This window comes from Microcebus murinus, chromosome 6 (assembly GCF_040939455.1).
Source record: "Microcebus murinus isolate Inina chromosome 6, M.murinus_Inina_mat1.0, whole genome shotgun sequence".
In the NCBI taxonomy this organism is placed as follows: domain Eukaryota; kingdom Metazoa; phylum Chordata; class Mammalia; order Primates; family Cheirogaleidae; genus Microcebus; species Microcebus murinus.
The window spans coordinates 90367520-90386581 of record NC_134109.1 but is presented as its reverse complement, the minus strand read 5'-3'; positions in this window follow the sequence as shown (position 1 = coordinate 90386581).

The window sequence follows — 19062 nt, the reverse complement described above, 5'->3', positions numbered from 1 at the left end:
ACATAATGTTGGAAGTCCTAGCCAGGGAAGTCTGACAAAAGAAGAAAATCAAGGGCATCCAAATGGGGACAGATGAGGTCAAACTATCATGCTTTCCTGGCAATATGATCTTACATCTAGAAAACCCCAAAGATTCTGCCATGGGACTACTGGAATTGATAAATAAGTTCAACAAAGTCTCAGGTGACAAAATCAACATACAGGAATCAGTAGCATTGCAATAAGCCTACAACAGTCAAACTGATAACCAAATCAAAGACTCAATAGCCTTCACAATAATAACAAACAAAATAGAATACCAGAGAATATATTTAACTAAGGAGGTAAAATACCTCTACAGGGAGAACTATGAAACACTGAGGATAAAAACAGCAATAGATGTAAACAGGTGGAAAAGCATACTATGCTCACGAGTCAGCAGAAGTACCATTGTTAAAATGTCTATACTACCCAAAGTGATCTACAGATTCAAGGCAATCCCTATTATACCAACATCATTTTTCACAGATCTAGAAAAAATAGTTCTATGCTTCATATAGAACCAGAGAAGTCCCCATATAGCAAAAACAACCTTAAGCCAAAAGAACAAATGGGGAGGCATCTGTTTACCAGACTTCAAGCTATACTACAAGGCTATAGTAACTAAAACAGCATGTAACTGGCACAAGAACAGAGACATAGACCGATGGAACAAAGCTGAGAACACAGATACAAAAACATCCTCATAGAGCCATCTAATCTTTGACAAAGCAAACAAACACATCCACCAGGGAAAAGAATATTATTCAATACATGGTGCTGGGAAAATTGGATAGCCACATGGAGAAACTGAAACAGGATCTGCGCCTTTCACCTCTCACAAAAATCAACTCATGGTGGATAACAGACTTAAACCTAAGTTATGAAACTATCATAATTCTAGAAGAAAATGTTGGAAAAACTCTTGCAGACATTGGCCTAGGTAAAGAATTTACAAAGAAGACCCCAAAGGCAATCACAGCTACAATAAAAATAAATATATGGGACCTGATCAAATTGAAAAGTTTCTGAACAGTCAAGGAAACTCTCATGAGAGCAAATGGACAACCTACAGAATGGAAAAAAAGATTAGCATGTTACACATCTGATAAAGGACCGATAACTAGAATCTCTATAGAACTCAGAAAAATCAGCAAGAAAAAAATCAAACAACCCTATCAAAAACTGGCCAAAGGACCTGAACAGAAACTTTTCAAAAGAAGACTAATGGCCAATAAACATATGGAAAAATGCTCAACATCTCTAATCATCAGGGAAATGCAAATCAAAACCACAATGAGATGTCACGTATCTCCAGTGAGAATGGCCTTTATCACAAAGTCCCCAAACAATAAATGCTGGTGTGCATTTGGAGAGATAGGAACACTCCTACACTGCTAGTGGGACTGCAAACTAGTACAACCTCTATGGAAAGTAATATGGAGATACCTTAAAGAACTACAAGTAGAACTACCATTTGATCCAGCAATCCCATTACTGGGTATCTACCCAAAAGAACAAAAGACATTCTGTAAAAAAGACATCTTCACTAGAAGGTATATAGCAGAGCAATTTACAGTTGCAAAGATGTGGAACAATCTAAGTGCCCATAAATACATGAGCGGATGAATAAAATGTGGAGTGTGTGTGTGTGTGTGTGTGTGTGTGTGTGTATACCATGGAATTCTACTCAGCCACAAAAAACAACGGTGGTCTAGTACCTCTTGTATTATCCTGGGTAGAGCTGGAGCCCATTCTACTAAGTGAAGTATCACAAGAATGGAAAAACAAGCTCTACATGTACTCACCGTCAAGTTTGTATTAACTGATCAACACTTAAGAGCACATATAGTAATCGCATTCATCAGGTGTCAGGCAGATGGGAGACGGGAGGACGGGATGGATATATGCACAGCTAATGGGTGTGGTACGTACTGTCTGGGGGATGGCCACGCTTGAAGCTCTGAGTTGGATGGGCAAAGGCAATATATGTAACCTAAACATTTGTAGCCCTGTAATATTCTGAAATAAATAAAAAAAATTTAAAACCAAAATAAATAATTAATTGTGAATTAATCAATAACTGGAATTCATTGTGATTGTGTGTTTAATTGTGATTCTGTGTTTTCACCTATCCAGTGGCTCATCACAGGACAGGTGAAAACACAGAGTCACAGATAGGCAGGCCTTCGTTTCTCCTGACTGAAGCAGCTTTCCCAGCCTGTGTCTGTCAGAAGCATCTCAAACCAAATATACTAGCTGCAGCCACCTATGGCAAGGGATAAAAGTCAGGGCAAGCAGAGATGGGAAATTCTGGGAAGGAAGGGGCTGGGAAGGAGATGCCTGGGGGAATAAAGGCTGGCAAAAGCTCCTGTGCGCAGCAGGGAATTAGAAGGCCATGATGTGCGCAGGGCTGGACACACGCTCAGAGAAGACCCGAGAAGACCCTAAGCTTTCACTTTGGGCTGACCTTAGGTTCCCTGCAAGCTGGAAGTGAAGGTTAAGGCAGAATTGCAAATGACCTGGGTCGGTGTTGAAGGAGGGCCCCAACACAGAGACATAGGCAAAGACTTGGAGAATAGTTTCATTTTTCTTTCTTTCTTTTTTTTTTTTTCTTGGCTCCATGTGTTTAGGGATGTCTCTGTCAAATCTTACAAACAAGAAGAGACTGGGGCCCCATTTCACACTTTTCTCAAACAGAATAATGCCCAGCCTAGAATCTTGTACCCTACAAAACTAAGTTTCGTATATGAAGGAGAAATAAAGGCCTTCTCAGACAACCAAAGACTGCGAAAATTCATCAAGACAATACCTGCCCTCCAGAAAGTAATCAAAACAGTGTCTTACACACGGAGCAGCACAATGAACACTCACCAATGTAAAAATCATCTAAAAGCTAAACGTCAAAGTCCAGACACCACAATGGCTCAAGGGAAAAAGCAACTGTTCATCCAGTTGACTTCAACGGGATGAACAGAAATCACTAGATATGGCTGTGGGTTAGGCTCACAGGACTCAGCGATCTGTCCTTCTAATGCCCTGGAGCCCAGGTTCTTTAGCTGACAGGGACCAAAACTGGGAAACACTTGACAGGCCAATGGAAAGTCACGGTAGGTTCAGGACACAAGAGAGGGCTAAGTTGGCCAAACACAAGGGGACCCAAGGCCTGGGTGAGGTTGGAGGGGCTAACTGACAGGAAGTCGGATCTGCATTCAAACCCCAATCATAACCTTTGGTGTCTGGGGGTGACATGTCTCCTGCACGGGCCCTTGAGCAGGACTAGGGAGAAATGGGTCCTCAAGAAAATGGTAAGGGGCCACTGCTGGGCATACCAAGGAGGGCAGTGGTCTCCTGTGAAATAGGGAATAGCATCACTTCTTGGAGTTTTTCAGCCCCACTTCCCAGGAGCCTGGAGAGGAACTAGTCAGTAAGCATGTGTGATAGAGGGGCCCCAGAAGGAGGAAAAATATGGTAACCGGGAACATGTTTAGGGAAAGCTGATATAAAACGATGAAGTCAAAGAAGGCCCTGGAGTGAGTCACGGACAAAGAGCTGAGGAGTGTCAAGCCACAGATCTCAGAGTGCTGACTGACAGAGGTCTCAGGACAAGAAAGTCCTTAGGTTTCACCATCCCATGTCTGTGAGTGATCTGAGAAGGGACAGGTGGAACATGCGAGATTCTCGGGTCTCAGATTCGTGAGACCTCAGATCTAATGATAGCTAAGGTTAGCCTAGATGTTATGTTAACCTTTTTCTTTTTTACATTTGCAAACAATATTTAATGACATAGATCATGAAATAATACTATTTTAAAAGGATAGTTAACAAAAGCAATAATACAATCCCATTTCTGTTAAGACTATTAAAAAATATGTTATATGCACAAAATAATCAGAAAAAAATCACTAAAATGTTCATACTGCTTATCTCTGGGTTTTGAGAAAATGAGAGCCTTTAAATTTTTTTTATTCCGTTTTCTTGAGTTATAATTGATAGACAAAGACTTGCACATTTTAATGTGTAAAATTTGATGAGTTTGGACACATGCAAACACCCATGATATCATCACCACAATCAATGTAAAACAAGGTAATACACATATCCAACACCTCCCAAAGTTTCCTTGCATTCTCTTGTGTGTGAGTATAAAAAGTGAAATTTACCCTCAGCAAATTTTGAAGTGCACGTATCATGCTGTTAGCTACAGGTGCTACGTCATTGTACAGCAGATCTCTAGAACATATTCACATGGCAGAACTGAATCAGGGGTAGAGAACATTTTCATGTTGGAAGGCTGCATTAATTTAGCTGTAATCAAATGAGTCCACATTAAAGAAACTTCAATTAGATATGCTTTAAAATTACATTATTTTGTAAAAATCTAACTACTATTACTTGATAATTTCAAAAATGAAAACTATTTGTTAATTTTAAAGTTAGCTAACCTTTTATGACTTTGTTGTGTCTGCTTTTTGTTGGAAAGCATTTGAATATTTGGTTGCAGCATGGAGGTCCGCAGTTTCAGTTGATCCTCTTAGATGGGCATCAGTCATTTGTGACCGTAAGGGCGTCTTGATTTGAGTTAGGTAGGAGAATGCAGATTCGCAGCAATAAGTGGCCGAAAAGAAAGAAAGCATTTTGGGGGCATGTTGCCAAAGGTGTGGGTATTCTACTACATTTTTCCATATTTCAATTGTATCTTTCTTAGCATCAAACAATGACTTTAAAATGTCATCTACTGAGAGGTCAATCAATTCCGTCTGTAGTTCTTTAGGTGCATTGGTGATATCAGCTAGGTGAGGCTGAAATGCTAATTTGAGTGTGATGACATGATTCTCAAAGTCAGTGGACCCTTCATTGTATTTTCCAAATAATAGGTCTGTAACAGCTGTGTATTCTTCAAATGGTTCACATACATCATCCTGCTCATCAATGACCTTTGCTAACTGGGGAAAATGTTCATCTGAAATTTCCTTTTGAAGAAGTGTTTTGAAGAAAGATAGCTTTATTTGAAATGCTTGGATTTTTTTTTTTTTTTTTTGCCACATAAGATTTATAGACTTAGTTTTACCTTGCAAAGAAATATTCAAGTCATTTTGATTTGACATGATATCACACAGAAATGCTGCTTTCCTACAGAAATCTTCTTGCAATAATTCACACTGCTAATTCTGTTCTTGCAGAGATAAAATTTTGACTAACACCTGTCACCGCAATAGCAACACAATTTAGAATGGCACCACAAATCTACACTGAATACCTTCTCATTCAACTTTAGCATGTTACAAAACTGATGATGCCACGTTGCATTTGCAGGAATATAATTAGCAATACTTATAAGTTGTTGCAAAGTGTCACTTAAAATAGTAGCTTTAGCACAGAGATTTTGCTGATACAAGATACAATGAAAAGAAATAAGAGCATCTGGTTGTGTTAATACTTGTTTTATCTGTGCAATAAACCCTTCATGTTTTCCTGTCATGGAAGATGCACCATCTCTACATATACTCACTAAACTTACCAAATTCAGTCCAACTTCACAACATTTATTTTGAAAGTTGCTGAAGATATCTATCCTCATGTTCTGTTCCCAAGAGTGCCCAAAGCAAGTAACTCTTCATAGCAAAGAAACTCTTGTTATGACCTGAATGAAGTATAAAACCCGTGCCAAGTCATTAGTATCAGTTGATTCATCCAAAGGGATCAAATAAGACATATATGTTTTTCCTTTTGAAGTATTGCATGAAGTTGTTCTGTTAAATTGAAGGCTAGGGGAAGTTAGAACAAAATTATAAGTATAGCAGCCCTCAATTTAACCCTAACGGCTCTCTAATGTTCTAATTGTGCCAGTCAATCTGGGAGGATTATTTTGTTAAAATGCATTTTATTTGTTGATATTTTAAATATGTTCATGTTAAAAATAAAATAAAAACATAAAAGTTGAACAAAAAATGTATAAATATACAAGGATTTGTTCTGTAAAATTTGGATTCAGTCAAAGGCCACATTTAAGGACCTAGAAGGCCACATGTGGGCTTAACACCACAAGGTTCCCACCCCCTGCTTTACACCTATTGAACAAATCCCCGTTTCCCCCTTCCTCCTACCCCTGGCAACCACCATTCTATTCTCAGCTTCTGTGAGTTTTATTATGTTAGATAGCTCATCTAAGTGGAATCGTGCAGTATTTAACTTTCTGTGATTTATATTGCTTATCATAGCATCTTCAAGGTTCATCCATGTTACTACAAATAGTAAGGTTACTTTCTTTTTTAAGGCCTAACAAGATTCCATGGTATGTATATACCACATTGTCTTTATTCACTCACTTGTCAATGGACACTTGGGTTGTTTCCGTATCTTGGTTATTGTGAATAATGCTGTGACGGACATGGGTGTGCAAATATCTCTTCAAGGTCTTGTTTTCAATTCTTTTAAATATAATCATAAGTGTGATTGCTAGGTCATATGGTAGTTCTATTGGTAGCGTTTTGAGGAACCTCCATACTGTTTTCAACAGCTGCTGCAGCATTTTACATTCCCAACAGCAGCATACAATGGTTCCCTTTTCTCCACATCCTTGCCAACCCGTGTCATCTTTTGTTTTGTTGATAACAACTATCACAACAATTTGAGTGATACCTCATTGTAGTTTTAATTTGCATTTCCCTGACAATTAATGATGTTGATCTTCTTTTCATATACCTGTAGGCCATTGTATGTCTTCTTTGAAGAAATGTCCATGTAGTTCCTTTTGCCATTTCTTAATTGGATTTTTTGTTTTGGTTGGTGTTTTGCCATTAAGTTGAAGGAGTTCCTTATATATTTTTGAAATTCACCCTTATCAGATATGTAGTTTGAAGATATTTTCTCCTATTGTATACATTGCCTTTTCATTCTGTTGATTGTTTTCTTTGCTGTGCAGAAGCTTTTTAGCTTGAAATAGTCCCATTTGTCCATTTTTGCTTTCATTGCCTGTGGTTTTGGTGTCAGATCCAAGAAATCATTGTCAAGATGAGTGTTTAAGAAGCTTTTCCTTTATGTTTTCCTCCAGAAGTTAGCAATTTTGGATCTTACATATAAGTCTTTAATCCATTTTGAGTTGAGTTTTGTGTACGGTGTAAGGTAGGGGTCCAATTTCATTTCTTTGTATGTGAATATCCAGTTTACACAGCACTGTTTATTAAAGAGACTATTCTTTCTCTATTACATATTCTTGGCACACTTGCAAAAGATTAGTGTATGCCTGGGTTTAGCTCTGGGCTCTTTGTTCTCTTCCTTTGGTCTACATGTCTATCTTTATGCCAGTATCAGACTGTTTTAATTACTGTACCTTTGTAATATATTCTGAAATCAGGAAGTGTGCTGCCTCCAACCTCATTCCTCTTTCTCAAGATCACTTTGGCTATTCTGCGTCTTTTGTGATTCCATATGAATTTTAAATTGTTTTTTCTACTTCCATAGAAAGTGCCATTGGAATTTTGATGGGGATATCCTTGTAAATCTGTAAATCACTTTGGGTAATATGGATATTTTAACAATATTAATTCTTCCAATCTATGAACATGGGATGTTTTCTCATTTATTTATTCATTTTTGACTCCTTTAATTTCTTTTATCAATGTATTGTAGTACATTTATCAATGTATTGTAGTTTTCAGTGTGCAAGTCTTTCACCTCCTTGCTTAGGTTTATTCCTAAGTATTTTATTCTTTTTGATGTAATGATAAAAATGACTATTTTCTTAAATTCCTTTTCACATGGTTAGTTGTTAGTGTATAGAAACACACTGATTTTTGTATGTTGATTTTGTATCCTGCAACTTTACTGAATTCATTTATTAGTTCTAACAGTTTCTTATGGAATCTTTCAAGTTTTCCACATGCAGGATCATGTCATCCATAATAATGTTATATTAAACTTAAGTTACCATTACTCTTATTAATAACAAGAGTGAAAAATCTCTTGAGTGTCTTTTATTTGCCAGGACTTTTAAAAGCATTATCTTATTTAATTCTTACAACAATCCTTTCTGAGTAAGGAAGTTGAGATTTAGAAAGATTAAAATCACCTTGCTCAAGATCACAGAGTTGCGAAGTAGGGAATCAGAATTTGAGCCCCAGTCTCTGGAAAGCCAGAACCCAAATTCTGAAGCACTAGCCCTCTCTAAGGGAGGATTTCAAGAAGGAAGTTTTAGCAAGGCCAAGAGGTGAGGACTTTCCGGATAATTATGTGATAATTCAGGAGCCTTCTTGCCAGGGCATCTGCAACACTCAGGTTACCTAGATATAGACTTACAAGCAGTTTCTAAATCAGCTACAACTAAAAAGAGAAATCGATCAAAAGGCCTGTGTCTGGGAGAATAACTCTAGCAACATACCCTGCATCAAAGACAGCCCAGATTAAAAGGAGGCGATGTTTAAAGGGTTTCCCAGACACACCGACAGCTCCCACAAAGCCAGTCGGGACATGCTTCAAGGTGACTCCATTTATCACCCTTCTCAAGAGATCCTGGTGTAGACCTCCTAATATCATCATATCCTGGGGACTGGAGGTTTCTAGGTCGCCACCTTTAATATTGGTTGTGACTGGGAGTTATTTGGAGTCTGTGACACCTCGTATCAGTTGGGATTGGAGAAAAGCAGGAGAGACGGATAGGGGTTCAAAAACGGCATTTTCCCAGCAGCTCCTCACATATGTGCACTCCCCACTTGTGAGTTCCCACCCTGCTGCTCCTCCTGACCAATATAGAGTAGCTGCCCCAATCTGCGAGACCTCTTTTTAGAGCCAGGAGACCAGGATTTTCGTTAGAGATGCAAACTGACATATCACGCCAAGTGAACAGACAAAGGCTTTTACATGCCAAGGTCTGGTCTTGAACAAGTGAGTCTCCATCTAAAGAGGAAGTAAGTAGAGATGGGTAAACATAACAGGATGAAACAAGGCAACAAGACATTGATATCTTTATGTAAATCTTTATGTGGATTAGCTCTGTCTTTAGCATATACTTCTGTCTTTAGTCAAATACTTATAATTTAAAAAAAAAAAAATTTTTTAAAGACAGAGTCTTTCTTGCTCTGTCATTCAGGCTGGAGTGCAGTGGTATGATCTTCAAACTCCTGGGCTCAAGTGATTCTCCCACTTCAGCCTCACCAGTAGCTAGGACTATAGACATGCACCACTTTGCCACTAATTTTTTTACATTTTGTAGAGTCATGATCTTGCTCTGCTGCCCAGAGTGGTCTCGAACTCCTGGGCTCAAGCATTTCTCCTGCCTCAGCCTCCCTAAGCACTGGGATTACAAGTGTGAGCCACCAGGCCCAGCCTGAAATTTTAAATACAACTTTTTTCTACATTTAGGTAAACAGCTCCATGAGGACAGAATTCAAGTCTGATTCATTTTTCCCTCCCTCATCTACCCAGTACACAGGAGGTACTGAATACATTTTTGATAAATGAGAAACCTGTTAGTATTTCTAAATGCAGCCTATAGCCTACTTTTTCCCCTGGTGTTTTTTTGGTTTTTTTGTTGTTTTTGTTTTTTGTTAACCAGAACTCAAAGTCTAGTAATCAAACCTCATGTCTTAATCACACACAATCTAATCTCCCACAGTCTCTCTCTGTGGCCCCATGAGTTGTTCAGACCAGGACTCAGGCCATCATTAAGGAACCATAATAAGGAGCCATGGTAAACAGCACTACCTAAACATTTGAGACGTGATGGATTTCACTGAGATTGTACAGCAACAACCAACAACTCTATATATTCTTTTGGAAATAATCTGAATCATTCCTGAGAAGGCTATTTCTCTGATGGACTTAGCCTTCATGCAAATAGACCCTTTTAAAGAATCATAATTCTTGAGAGCCAAAGGGTTTTATAAATAATCTAGTCTAACCTCCTTAACTGACAGATGGAGAAGCACAGGCCCAGGAAGATGGGGGTCTTGCCTGTGGTCACACATCTGGTTGGTGACAGGACCAGGGTTAGAGGCCCAGCCTGTGTTCTCGCCTTTACCCACTCTAACTCCTGCTCCTTCAGCTCTCAGCTTACAGCTCCTCAGACCTCCATCCTTATCTAAATTAGATCCTCATCCTCCTCGCCCTCATAGCACTCTGTACCTTTGTACATTTGTTTGTAGTAGTACACGTTGAATGTCTGCTCACCACCAGGGCTATACAATATCAGTAGCTTGGCAGGCACAAAATAGTCCATAAACATGTGTAGATTAAATGAGTGAATGAATGAATCAATGAATCAATGAATTCCTCCATAATGCATTTCCCATTATATCACACAGTCTTCATTTATTTACAGATCTAGTACATCTGTTTATTTTTCTATCCCCCATTAAAATTATCTTTTCTGTCCATCCAAATAAATTGATGAAAAACCTTAAAGTCCAAAAAATATATATTTCTAAAGAAAAAAATAAGAGCTTGTAGACATACTAGAAACAAAAAATTTTATAGATTCCTTTTGGGGAGACTTTAATTCCTCGAGGGCTAGGATCACATTTTCTCGGTTTCTTTGCCCATTGCCTAGCAATAGGAATGGCAAGTAGGAAGAAGTCAAATACGAGAATGAAGCAAATGACACGTGGACACTGTGCCTACATCCAGACCATGGTAAATGATCTGAATGAGAAGTTGCAATATCACCCAGTTTTCTCTAGGATGAGCCATTTGCGTCTTCTGCACAGAGCCACATTCTGAGAATGAAGCAGGAGGTTGACAGTGCCGTGTTTAGATCCAAAGCGAGAACTCGGTGTCGGTGGCAAGAGGTTAGGAGCCTTGCCTCCTCAAAAGTGAGAATAAGTTGGGGGTCACAGAGAGGACAAGGAATACACCATCCCCTGCCCGCCTCCGCAGCAGGGACCCGGGAGCCAGGCTTGTCCCCTTCTCTGTGTGGAAACTCGGCCCCGCTGCAGCAAGCTGGCTGAGCAGCAGCTGGAGGGAAGCCACCCACTACCCCCACACAGCCAGCCTGGCCTGACCTGAAGGCCCTTCAAACAGAAAGCGCTATTCTGAATTTCAGAGAGACCGATTCGTAGCCACCCGAGTGGCAGCCTTAGGTTAAGTCCACGAAAGCAAGGGTTAACATACAGTGCCGTGCAGTGAAAGCACCGCCTGTATTATGTTAAACCCCTTTTATATAAAAGGAAAAATCCAACTGTTGTGCAGAAAATCCCTACCCTTTCCGATCGATGCTTCCTACCACTAGGGCATCTAGTAATTTCTGATTCAGTCTCCTGTAGCCTTTACTTCAATGACAAGGCACAGCAGGCCAGGGGCAGGCAGCAGCCAGGCTCTGCATGGCAACCCATCGGCCCCGCCAAGAGGTGCGGGTGTCAGGGGACGATGCACAAAGTGGAGGGGGATGTCCCCGTGGGGCGCACGGGGACTGTTTTAAGCTATGCCCGGGTCCTCAATCATAGACTCAGAGTTCAAAGGGCTGTTAGGCTGTTGGCCGCTGATCTCACGTCAAGGTGATAGTCACCTCTGGCCTTTCGGCAGACGGCAAGCCCACTGTCCATCCATCTTGGAGCAGCTTGACACTAGATTCTCTACCCATTTTACAGCCAGTGAACATTCCCCATTGATTTATTGATTGGTGTCTGCCTGTGGAGGGAGCTCAGAACAGACTCTGTGTGCACTCACTGCCTCCCGCATGGATTTTCTTCCCCCTCCTTTCTTTTCTCCTTTTTATCCAAGGCGTGTTAGCAGTCTGGGGTGCAGCAGGAATTAGAGCATGCAGGAGCCCAATTTACTGTCAAGAACGTGCCAAGCTCCCGTTGGTTGGCCAGGTCTGCTTGTCTTTTCTTTTCTTTCCCCTTTTCTTTTTTCATTTTGTCCCAAATTCTGAATACCTGTGCCTCCTTCACTCTTGTTTTGTTGGTGAGTCCCTCATTTCTCTTACTGCTAAGATGGTTCTTAAATCCAGCATAGAACGAGCAGAGAGATGGGAGTTAGGAGAACTAACATATTCTTTTTCTCCTTTTGTCTTTTTGCTGTCACATCCCATTACAGGAGGAGAGTAGCTTATTTCCAAAAACAAGAGTATCTCCTCAACCTCTACTTTTGAATAAGCAGTGTTGGATTGCTTTGAATCATTTATAATTCAATTCTAAGTCGTTCTGATTGCACTGGTTTCTCTTCTGAAAAAACATCTTTTTTTTTTTTTTTTTTTTTTTCAGCACACTCATCCTTACTGGAATTTCATGAATGAGCATTCAGAAGCCATGAAATCTGTGTGGTCCTTAAGCTTTTTAATCTGCAGAGCAAGGTTAAGAAAAGTGCCTATAAAGCAAATCCCTTCCTTCAAGGGAGAAACAAAAAGCACAAAATCCTTATAAACAACCACACATCTACTGGGTATAAAGTGTAACAAACAATAGAAATCGCTGGAACAACGGTTAGGGTGGCTCACACGCAGACCACACGGCTATGCTTAGCGGTAATTACTTTCAAGCCGCCTCAGACGGATCTACAAATCACACCTCTGGATCCCACGGATCTTCACTACCTTTGGAGCTTCCAGAGAAAGGAATCATTTATCTCCTTATAGTAATTAGACGGAACAATGAGTGTGCTGTCTTATGAGTAAAAAATTGCATTGATCTGGACACTGGATACCCAGGTTGCATTTTAGTCACAGATATATTTTCTTAAAAAATAATAATAATTTGTTTTGCTTGAAATAAACTGTTCTCCCAAGAGCAAAATTTCTCAAATAGGCAAATGAGGGGGCAAGGCTGCCTCAAATGCTGTTATTCAGCCTCAGTGTTCTAGAAATTCCTCTAAGTGTATAGAGTAATGTCAGTCCCCTGTGGCTACATAGCCCCAGTCTAATGCCCCCTCTGAAACACCTTTTCATTCCACTCGTAGCTACTCGTTGTCCAAGAGACTAACTTCCAATATAAGCTAGTTTCCTGTGTTTCCATCTGCTGATTTGATCATAGAAGGGTGTTACAGATTTTTAAGTGTTTTTATAATTACCTGTGTTTAATCTTTTTAAAAAAATTTTAATTGGCTTCAAGATTCCGGTGGTAAACTATCAAAATGAGGAAAGGCAAAAGCAAAATCGAAAGAAAGCAAACTAAAACAGGTTACCATTTTTTACCTATCAATTAACAAAAAATAAATTTAATGACAATTCATAAAATTGGTGAAATAAACATCCTATAGGCAACATAAATTAGTAAAACCATTTTCAAAAATAATAAAGTGGCATATATCAATAGCCCTTAAAATGTAGACTGCATAATAATATATCCTTTTAATCTAATCTAAAAGATCATTTTAAAATAATGGAAAATACTTATGCTTAGATAGGTTCATAGCAGTGGTACATGAAAATAGCATAAAAGGAGGAAAAAATATAAATTTCAAAACTATGGAATGATTAAATTATAGCATATTCACTTAATAATGAGCTATTGTAAAGCATAGCTGGCTCTGTAGCTGGCTATAAAGAATTAGTAAGAAGGTGAAATTCCTCTACTGTAACATTAAATGGAGAGAACTACCAAATATTATCAATAATATAATTATAACTGGATGGAAGAAAATGAGCACAGAGAAAATATACTAAAAAGACATTCTCTAAATGTCAATAATAATGTCAGGTTGAAATTATGAGATTATACTGTAATCATTTTTTTCTCTTACCCAAATGTTCTGTCAACATGCATAATGTTTCTAATAAAAATAAACAAAAAAACTTGTACAAAGAAGAATAACTTGTCTTTGAAATAATTTGGCATGGCTTTCAAACATGCAATAAACATTTAGTATTTTTATCTTCCTTACTGAAAAATCATCTATGGAGAAGACATAGGGAACTGAGCTATTTGCTTTAGCAAAATGGTTTTCAAGGCAGTTGGAATTTTTCCCCATAAGCAGTAGAAAGCTTTTCAGCACCAGACAGCAAGCAAACCAACAATAGGACAGGATTTACTATTAATAGATATGTGGAGATTGTGTGGGGTGGTAAAAAGGACTTTTAGTTAAACACTTGGATTCTATTAATAGACTCAGGACTGCCACTAACTAACTGGGGGGGAAAAAGACATGGAACTTCTTTGCACTTTAGTAATTTTTTTTTCAATTCAATCATGTAAAGTCATTTTTAATTCATAAAACAAAAAATAATGATGAACCATTGGCTAAATGGGAAAAATACCTGACATCACTCAGTTTCACTCCTCCCTCTAGAATAGTAAATATTGGATTTTTTTCACTCTTCTTCTGGTTGCACTGGCTACTTTGTAAAGCAGCCCTTGGGTTTAGTCATCCAGTATGGTGCCAGTGCAGATGTCACTCACCCCTGTGGCAGGATGGTTATCCAGGCTGACAGTGAGCTCACTTCTTCTCTGATGGTGCTGGCCAATGGCACAGGCCTGCAAGGGGGCGTGGCAGGGGGCAAGCTGAGCCCGTCCACTGACCTGCACACACCTGGGAGTTGGGCTTCAAGAACAAACAAGACCGAACTATAAGCCCAGATGTCCCAGCAAGAGAACAAAGGTCAAAGCTAGGCATACTTGTAATAAGGTTAAGTCAACAGTTGGACAGAATTTTTTTTATCTGAGAATCACTTATGATGGGAAGTCACAGTCGTCAGATCCAAGCATCACATGAATAACACTGCCCTAAAAAGTGGCCAGAAGTCTAAAGGACCTTACCAAAAAAATAAATACCAACGCTTTTTTCCCTGAGCTACTTTTGGAAAAGTAAAATTACTTGGCTTTTAAATAATCAATTTTAAAAAGTTACCTATGGAGCTGAGGTAAGGAACTGAGGTAGGGAACTTGTAACTTACTCACTCAGAGGAAGTAAGAGCCACAGAGGCAAGTCTTGAACCAATTCCTCTATTCAGCCAACGGTGATAAAGCTCCCACACTGTGCTAAGCAAAGGGTATGGAGAGAATAGGCACAACCATGGTCTCGGAGGAGATCTCAGGCCACTAGAAATGACAACCCAATGTTAACACACTCAGCATCGGGTGCTTTCAGTTCAGTACTGCCATCCCTCAGCAGCCCTGTGAGTTCTTGCTATGCAAAAATATGGCCATCCATGATTGGGCACAGGCCTGCAGACTGAAGAAAGGATGTCGTTATTAACCAAAGAACTCTCTGTCTATATTTGGGATAGCCAAATATCCCAAGAGAGAGGCTAAAATGAGCAGAGAACGTGGCAGATCCACACAGTCAAAAGGGTATAGGAGGATTAGGGTGGATATATCAGAGCATGCTGTTCTCTTGCGCAAAGGAAGAAATACATAAATACATTTCCATGTTCCCCAGCACAGAGTGCTCTGAGAGACCCAAGTAGGAGTGACAAGGAGAAGCAAAGCCCCTTGGGACCCTCAGTTCAGAAGGGAGGCGCCTATATTTCCTAGGAGTACCTTCTGCTCAACTCCCCTGGCTCCAGGGTTTCAGTCCCACCCTGAGAACCAGAGCTGGTAGGAGGAGGCTCCAGGAGGAGCCCTGGAGTTGACCCATCCAGCTGCAAACTTGATGCTTATTTTTCTCATCAAGGAGTTCAGAGTTCACATGCCAGGAAACTATTTGTTCAGAAAGCAGAAAGCCCTCAGCCACCTCCATTCAAATTAGACCAACCTCTTGCCCTGCTGCCTCAATCATGCTCCTCTGAGCAAAACCCATGAAAAAAAAAATCATACAATGCCTGAGCTTGAATGGACCTTAGAAATCACTTAGTCCAGTCTCTCACTTCAAAAACAGAAAAATGAGAGCCCATAAAGAGATCATACCTTGCCTACGGCCACTCAGCCAGCCTCCAAACTCTTTAAGATACAGGTCAAGGTAGACCTATCTACTCACATACATCCATCATCCATGCTTCCGTTCATACCTGCAATTCTAGAGCAAGCAAGTGGCACACTCAGAAGTCGCTTGCCTAGAACGTGTATTTGTCATTTTAAGGCTCTCCTGTACTAGATATAACTACGGTTTGTACCTTAAAGGAAATACAGTTGGGCTAGGTGATTCTCTCCCATTTTTTTGTATTATGATGTCAATTTGGGGACAAAAGCAAACACAAATTGAGACATTAATGTTATCTTAAAATTATTTCACAAATGTTAGTGTTGGTATTTTCATTGATTAGAGCTGCTTTGACTTATTCATGGCTTAATGTTGCTTACTAAAGAAAATAAATCAAACTCCCAACTATCCAATGCACCTGAGCTATGATACTTGCAGCTCTCAACATGTACTGGTTAGACAAGCGGACCAGGATACAAAATCATTCCTTCTTGCCACCTTTCTGCCAGACTATTCCTGTACCCCACTCCCATCCTTCTGGCCCCCTCCAGCTGGCCACTTGCTGATGCTATTTGCCAGGGAATGAAGGTGTCTGTGAGCTTTGAAAATTGGATCACAGGAACAACTCCACACTGGCCCCAGTCATGCTGACGGCAAGACTGATCAATCAATACCCTGTGTGACACTTTCAGAATTCATTGGAAATAATGCCCTTTTCAAATGACACCCACATTTTATCGAGGGCAGCTCTAGCGAAGAAAAAAAAAAGCACCACACCAATGTGTTTTTCTTAGATATATCTGCTTTCAGTAAACTTTGTTGGTTAGGACCAATAAGTCTGCATCTCCAGCCTCCCACTACCCATCCCAAAGCCTTCGAACAAAGAGGAGATACAGTGTTTAGGCAGTTTTGCAAGCTGACATTTTTCTGAGCCCCTAAATCTCACATATAGAATAGAAAATGGCCACGAGTCATTCAATGCAATGAGTCTTTTAAAATTCTAGATTTGTTATGAACTTCTAGCACACCAGATTCATACAGAAAACAAAGGGAAATTTTCTTGCAGAATGAAGGCTTAAAATTGACAAGTCACTGTTCTAAATTCTTGGAGAAGATCAACCCTTACCTGTCCAGTATGATGCCACGAGACACACAAAGGCAATAGTTTGCTTTCTTGACACTAGGATTCATGACAGAGAGAAGGACAAATGGTCAGCTCCTTAGACCAAGACTAGAAGGTTAGCGGTGCTGCCTAAGAAAAGCCAGGTGGGAAGTTCTGGTTTAATTGCTAAGTTCTGATGAGGTTACAGTGTTTCCAGAACTTTCCAACATTAGGCAGCCCACTCAGGCTCTAGGAGTGGAGGTTTCACAGGACCTTGAGGGACTATGGAGTGAGAAAAGTGACTCTGCTGATCGGAAGACTTGGAAAGAAAGGGACAGCATTAAGATCCCAGGTGTCAGTGTTTGAATAAAATCCCAGCTACTAAGGTAAGAGCAGTGGTTCTCAACTTGAGCATGCATGAGTATCACCCAAAGGGCTCTTTAAGGGTTGCTTGTCCTTACCCCTCGTTTCTGATTCAGTTGGTCTAGGTCTGGGGTGGGGTCCAGGACTTTGCATTTCTAACAACTTCCCATGCCATGCTGCTCCTAGTACTCTAGGGACCACAGTTTGAGGACTGGTGCTTTGAAGCACCTTTACATTACCTGCAAACCAAATAAACCCAGCTGTGAAAATAGCACTAGGATTATTTTCATTTTATTGTGCTCACCAGGGTAGATATGATAAAGCATCTCTTTAATAGAACCAATTTCCTAAAATGTTGTGTGTGGGGGGTGGGAGTTGTTTTTGTTTTTGTTTCTGTTTTGCTTGTCTTGTTCTGCCGGCTACTATGAAAGAACAAAGGTGGACTGTGAGTTTTCCTCACTGACAATGACAATTCTGAAAACAAAGCAGTGACTAGTCCTTGACAGTCCATGCTCCCCTTAGGGTTCAGGGAGCAATCATCGGGCCTGGAGTATCCAGGTCAACTGAGTTAGCCAGGCACTGGTCAATCACGGGGCTCTGGGCTGTCACAATGAATAGGCAATCAATGGGCCATCCCACGCACTTGTTGAAGCACTCAAACTCTAATGCCCGACCATCTCAGCATCTGGTTATCAGGGAATCCAAGTGAGCTATCTGTAAATGGCCAAGTTCTTAAATACGAAGCAATTGGATTGGTCTCTTAGCAATATCCTCCCTCAACCAATCCGGTTAATTCTCAAGAACTGCCAAAAAGTCCCTAAAATTAAATAAAGATAAATCATCTCCACTTTTCTAAGAGGAGTTCAGGAAGATTTTATAAGAAACTACTGTTTTCTTTTTTTTTTTTTTTTCTGCAGAGGCAAACCTGGGAACACAAGAATATTAAACCTGACTATGGAGTATCCCTCCCGGCTTCTGCCTCCCCCTTTATACAGAATTCCCACGGCTGTGGATTTGCTTCCGTGCAGCTTTTCAGCAACTGGGAGAATTTCACTTTCAGTTACAGTGTATGAGATTTATGAGTCCCTCCAACTGGGGATAATTAGAAAAAGAGAAAGTTGGTGTAGGGAATAGGAAAGGGAGCAAAACAGACAGCAGAACACGGGCTGGAGTTTTTGCAGTGTTTTCTCTCTCTCTTTCTCTCTCAGGATGTCGAAAGAAGGTAAAACCCAGCCTCAGAACTGCACTCCCCTGCCTGTTGGAAGGCAGGAAACAGAGGTACAAGTATGGAACCTGAGTGTACTCTGGCATGAAGTTTCTAAATCTCTATGCATTAGGGAGAGAGGGTGAGAAATACCTACTCAGAGCAAAAATGTTAAATAAAATTTCCTCAAATAAAAAAGTCCTCAAGGAGTTTGTTAGTTTTTGTTTCCTTCACTTTTCTCCATATTTAATATGCAAGTCACTCTGCATTTTTGAATATGAGTAGGACCTTAGAAATAAGAAGCAATAGCTCTATGCCATCAGAAAAGGCACTAAAATACTTTAATAGTGGAGAAGACACAAATAAAAGCCCTTTCAACATGTATGTTATCTGAAAAAAAGAGGAGAGACAGGAATTCATTTTTTCAAAGTGTTAAAACCATGGTAGAAGGAATCTGAAAATAGTTTTCAGTACCAAGGAGTGGCAAATAGAAATTAATTTTTTTAAATTTTTTTTTTAGACAGAGTCTCACTCTGTTGCCCAGTCGAGAGTGTCATGGCATCAGCCTAGCTCACAGCAACCTCAAACT